At 38.3% G+C, this 6,446-nt stretch overlaps 1 long non-coding RNA gene across 1 annotated transcript; it reads left to right on the top strand.

Annotated features, from left to right (window-relative positions):
• Positions 1-4,445, top strand: LOC129854810 (uncharacterized). Its single transcript, XR_008759385.1, has 2 exons — positions 1-86; positions 2,569-4,445. It is a non-coding gene; the product is annotated as an uncharacterized LOC129854810 (long non-coding RNA).
• Positions 4,446-6,446: the final 2,001 nt, after the last annotated feature.

The raw sequence follows: 6,446 nt of genomic DNA, 5'->3' as shown, positions 1-6,446 counted from the left end.
GCGATCTTAATTGGTCCTTCTTGAAACGAGAACCAGAGGTCTCGTTTAAAAGCAATGCACTTCAAGTGGTGAAAAATACCATGACGGTAAGCAAAAGGATCTTCTCAGGGGTCCTTTCCTCACCCCCTCTCCTTTATCTGCACTAGTCTGAAAAACTGACAAGGTGAAAGCCAGCTAGTGGAAGCTCATCATTAGGCTGGTTTTCACCTGGTCAAGTCTTTAACAACCAGTCCAGTTAATGGGAAGGAGACAAAGGCAGAACAGATGATATATATTTTCTAAGAGCCTCGAAAGACTTTCTGATGCACATAGCTGTGGGAAGTAGGGGTTCTGGGGGTGCTAATAAATGTAAATAATGTTGCCAAAATGTGTCAAAAAATATTTTTACTCCTGTCTGAACAGCCACATAGAAAGAAATTCAGCTACAGAGGATCAATAGCTTCTAAAAAATTGTTGTGGATTAAGTTATCACAAACACTTAGTCGGGAAGGCCACAATTTGGGCAGTACGAGCGCTAAATGTAGAACAGCTTGTTGCATTGTGGCCATAGACACAATCCATACAATGATTTTGGAACCTCTAACCCTGGCACTGACAGTTAAACTAAAGTGTACACTAGCAATAGCTGCCAGTCCTGACTTGAATGGGAACTGCCATCTATGGATTAAATTTGTATGGCTGTCAGTTTGCCCTTCACACATTTCAAAATACAATAGCGAGAAAAACGTAGACCTACTGTTTGGAAAGCAAATGTCTACGAATCTGTCAATTCTCAACAACGTTTGAGCGAACAGCACTGTTTTTCAAAGTAGCTTATCTTGAGATATTGGAACAAGTGAAAGTTTATTTGTAGCATACTATATACAGTATATATCAGGGTGTCCAATAGGAGAGTTTGGTGCCAGACAAGTGACTGGGAAGAAGAAAATGTATTGGACATTTGAGAAATTGACCAGTTACTCTTGACCAGTTAAATTGACCCACCAGTTACACCCACGCCGCCAGCGCCATCAATTAACAAGTCATATTGGCCAAATAAGCCATTGTATGATATTAATCAAAAAATATATATATCGAACCCACAAATGCTGGTGCTCCAGATACTCAACTAGTCTACAGAAGCCCAGTTGTATTGCTTCTTTAATCACACAACAGTTTTCAACTGTGCTAACATAATTGCAAAATGGTTTTCTAATGATCAATTAGCCTGGTTGCTGTAGATATTCCATTAAAAATCAGGCGTTTCCAGCTACAATAGTCATTTACAATATTAACAATGTCTACACTGTATTTCTGATCAATTTGATGTTATTTTAATGGACAAAAAATTAGCTTTTCTTTCAAAAACGAGGACATTTCTAAGTGAACCCAAACTTTTGAATGGTAGTGTATATACATAAAGGAAGAGAAGCTTATGCCTAACCCCAGAGAGAGAGAGATATGCAACGACACCTGCATGCATTTCTTAATCCATGTCAGAGGCTACAGGATCTGTTATACAGATAAAGGCATGAAGAAGGAGGCTAATTTGTTATTTTTCAATCAAAATATTATATTGTTAGATTATAGGAATAACTCTGGTAGTCCTCAAACATTCTTCCTCACCTCAAGTTAAACTGTCGGAGTCAGTTGGAGGGCAAGTGTACACTGCCTTCATATCATAGGCCTGCGGTATAATAGGTTAATAGCCACACCATACCAAACCTTCACCAAAGTTTCTAAACTTTATTAGGGTAATATCAAAAGTAAGTCAAGCCATTGTTAATAGTGAAAATACGAGCAGGATATTATATTGCGGCAAACACAACATTAGTTGAAACTTCATTTGGCCAAAGATAATGTCCCAACAGAATGAAACAAAACACGTTTTGCTTTTTTAGATTTAGATTATTAAATAGGCCTTCAATAATAATAAATACAAAAAATTGTATCCTACCTGAATAGTGAGTCACACAGTAGTAGCCCGCATTTGGCCATTTGTGTGGTATTAAAAAATATTCTGCTAATGTCGTCGATCATGTAAATGACGTAGAATTGGATGAAATGCGTTTATAAAATGCACCAAAAAAATCCAGACCCTTCTTAAAAAAAAACTAAAAATGTCTGCTGAGCTGCATGCCCGCCCCCTCCAGCATCTCCCACCTCAAAACATCTTCCCACCACGGCTATGCTGATGCAATCTTTGCAACTCGTCAGTCATCTCAGTGTTCCTTAATGTACACTCTTGTTGAATACTTCATAATTTACAGTATTAGCACTATCAAACGCCCTTAACGGGATTCTTCACTTCAAATGTTTGTCAGATGTGTTCTAAGCTCATAAGTGGTGTAATATCAAGTTTAGATCCAACAATAGTATACCTCAACCCCAGATTAATCGAAAAGATCCACAACGTCAAATTTTTTTCAGTGTGTCTTTTCCATAAATTTGGGATTGGGGTGTAAATTTAGACAACGGATAGTCAGATGTGGACTCATCACAACAATTGTGAAATGTCAGTATGCCTTCAAACTAACTCATTTTATTTCCCACCCATTAATGTTCCATTTCTGGGCAATTTCCTGCTAGATACCTCGGATTATCCTCACCCACCCCTCTACCTCAGACGATGATGTAGATCCCTTGACACAGGACCCTGACAGTGAGGCATCAGAGGACTTTGAAGATCCTGACAGCCACATCCAGTCTGAGTGCTTTAACAGTGCTTTCTATCCCCCCTGACCACATGCCTAAAGTTTGCCATGTTGAAAACAACTGACTTGTTATACACAATCCACTGGGCACAGATGTCAGTTCAACGTGTAGTTTTGATTTACATTTGGTTGAGTTGTCAAATCAACAAAAAACGTCACCATGTCATTGGATTTAGGTTCAAAGTTGGGTGGGGAAAAAAATGAAATTCCCTTGCGTTGATTACTTTTTCCAATCAGTTTTCCACGTTGATTAAACGTCAACATATACAACATTTTGGGTTGAAATGATGTGGGAACTGTCTTTTGTATAGATTGACTTGTTTAAAAAATGATATTCCAGCTAAAGATTTGTATACGTGATTAAGAAACTAGTAAAAATAGCTTTTGTCCTTGCACTGCTATTTTGGGATGATTTACACCACTGTTTTGTTGAATTAATGTTGATGGCTGCTACAGTAAATGGTAAGACCATTGCAAGAATTACCTCATTGAACAATGGGAGTCTTTGTTTTGGCACAACAATAGACTTGTTTTGCATTGCGTCAGCCACGTGGGAGACCAACCACAATGAATCAAGACAAAAAGAGTATTGTTATGCTCCAGCTTCTCTGTCTCTGAAAGGGATATTCACATAACAAAGGATAGTTATTCAGAGGAAAAATATCTGTACGACACTTAAAATCTGTTGTGCACTTTCAATTTAGAAGTTTGTGTTCAGTTGGGCAAAGTGTTATTCTTCTAGCTACCTCTACCAATGAGCCACATGTTTTGGCAAATGGTATGCCCCCTAGCCATGAGAGAGAGATGTCCTTTTACTCTCCCCAATAGGAGCTTAGATAAAATGTCACATGCCTGGAGTGACTATACAGTGGGTGTGACAGTCCCTGCCGAGGCTCAGGAGACAGTTTGAACCCTGGCCCCCTTCTCCTAACACCTGCAACCCAATGCTGTCTTTTCACCTGCTGGAAATATTTCTAATGTATGAAAGGCCAGTGAGTCTAGATGTCATAACCCAGTATCTTAATACTTCTATACTTGTCTGAGTCACTCGGAAAGGAGTCTTTCATGTAGTAGTTGTGGTGATGTCTTAAAATGTACTTTGAATTAAGAGAGTGTGATGTTAAGGAGAGATAGCAAACCAATTGATTTCACACTTCTCAGGTTTGATGCCTCACCAATGCCTTTGGTATTCTCACCTCCATGTGTACACGATGGCCACTTCTAATGTTATTTCTAGAAAATTGTTTATGAAGACTCTCACCTGAGAGAATGTTCTTGCTTACTCTTCAGTCCATGCTGAAAAGCACCAATGTTCCTCAGTTTAGATCAGGTTATGATATGTCAGTTGTGACAGAAATTATTCTAGGCAGCAAAGCAATAAACCTCAGTCTTCCTTGACATTATTCCATCAAGTCTCTGCTGTCGCTGAAAGGTAGCATTGGTATACCAGCAGAGGAGAGGCTTATTGTGGAAATAATGAAAGATTTATGTTGTGCCCACATTTCCTGCAAGACTCTTAGCCAGAGTTTTTAGTTATGCATTGCCTCTGAATAAAGATACCTTGTTTACTGATTCCAATCTGTGTAAAATCAAAGAAAGAATTGTACTTAACCGGTTACCTGCTACTGTACTAGAATGTGGAACACTTTAGACCTCACTTTCCTTGTATGATATTATTTTATTTTGATGTTCATTCTCACCATTCTTATATTGCCAAATACTTAATTTCTCAATAAAAAGTTCTGAAAGTTTTGTTTTGCAAACTTTTTTTAAAGCTCTGTGAAACCTGTATTTTTCCAAGTTAGAGGTAAGTGCAACTCAAAAGGGTGTACATGTACAAATGACACAGCTACACATTTATGTTCCTTGTTTGAAAGGTACCTTTTATTTGACCTATGATTATTTTCTGCTGTGCCGGTGCACCCCTTGTATCCCATTGGCCACAACAGCTTGGTATTCCCAGCTAGTCTGCAGGATGCTCAATACTCTGCTCAAATAGCTGGAGTGTTAGAGGAGCAAGGTCACGACCTCCGGCGTGCTCGCCTTTTTACCTTGTCTTCCACACACACTTTACATGTTTTCAAAAATGGGTGAGGGTTTTCACTCGATTTCTACAAAGCTGTACATGAAATAAACTTGTAAGGGTGGTGCACCCTGACTTAAATGTAAGATTGTCATTTCTACTGTATATAAACAGATGGCAGAGTATCATATTACTAAACATTATGTGTACGTTTATTGGATTTAGACATTATGTAATTACATCTGTTGAAGTGAAAATATACTGAATCTGGTTTAGTGAAACTGTCTTGGGTAGGGTGGAGAAGCTAGCAGGTGTTTTAATAAATTGTTAAGGTATGAGTCCTGAGACTGATGGGTATAGCAGTGCAAAGTAATTATTGCCAGAACGTTTACACATTTGATGATAGATCATGTTATTGTTCAAGTATTATTGGTTTAATACATTGTGTCATTAATTTTTCATCCTCACAGAGACGCAAGAAAGGCCTATCGAGCAGCACAATGACTGATATGTTGAGCAGCACGATGATATGTGTGGACAGACGCTGACTGATGTCACCACAAGGGAAGTAAGGGCTGAGACAGAGCTCTGATGTTTTTGTTCACATTTCTTGGAAACGCAGCAATAGAAAGAATGAAGGTCTGCACTCAGCAATTTGAAGTGGAAGAAAATGTTATCCATATTTCTCAGGAAATACACACCACAATACATCAAAATGCAATGGAGTGAGGGATAGCCTGTTGGTCAAGGTTATTCCTTCTGGCAGAAGTAGGTTGCTGTGCATTCATAGCTTTGCCATGGTGCAGAGAACATACCCAAGAAAACTTCAATTACTACTGGGTTGGGTTGATATTTGCTGACACTAACATATCACTTTCTTTCGAATCAAGAAAGTCAAAAACGTATCGCTTAAATTCATTTGGAACGAAATAATGTATATAACTGGTTCAAAGCAAATAAGTTGTCCCTAAATGTAAAAGAAATATATATATATTCCAATTCACACCGAAAAGAAACAGGGAAAAGGTTCAATCTCTTTTCAAATTCAGGTTAATAATTTTCGCCTTGAACTGCCACTGATCTGAACACCCCTTTTCTGTATCAGATTAGGGCAAATTTTACATCACTTACAGAAGTCAGTTTTTATGGAACAGTCTCTCAATAACCTCAATAACTGAAACAACTTCAACTCTTTCAAATACAAAATGAAAAAATGATCTACTGGATATTCCATACAATGACTCATCCCAATAATCGTCTGCCGATCTGTCAATGTTGATTTAGCATTTGACCGGAATCGATCTAATTTATTTTTATCCCTGATCCATCATGTTTTTCTTTGTGTAAATCCCCAACTATTTGCTTCTCTGTTTTAATAATCATGATATCATTTTTTGTTTTGTTCTATAAATATTTGAAACTTGCCCTTACAAGCCCCTCAGGTAGTTTTTATTTTTGTTTACCTCTCCTGCACATGCACTTTTCACTTGGCTTTTAAACTCACATTGGTCACGTTCTCCTGCTCAGACGTTGCATGCATCAACCAATGGTTGTGTGCCACGTCATTGACTGTGCAGTCGGGCACCAGATTGCTTTAACATGATGGGGTTAGCTGATGCGTAAAATACCTATCCAGGCATTGTAAGATCTGGCAGGCGTCAGCAACCTGCATGCGCCCCTTGTCTTGTATTGTGCAAAATAATTGTCTACATGTGGCTCAAAAGACAAAA

The sequence above is a fragment of the Salvelinus fontinalis genome, chromosome 1 (genome assembly GCF_029448725.1).
Source record: "Salvelinus fontinalis isolate EN_2023a chromosome 1, ASM2944872v1, whole genome shotgun sequence".
NCBI lineage: Eukaryota > Metazoa > Chordata > Actinopteri > Salmoniformes > Salmonidae > Salvelinus > Salvelinus fontinalis.
The sequence above is the reverse complement of the archived record's forward strand: the minus strand, read 5'-3'. Positions and strand labels throughout refer to the sequence as shown.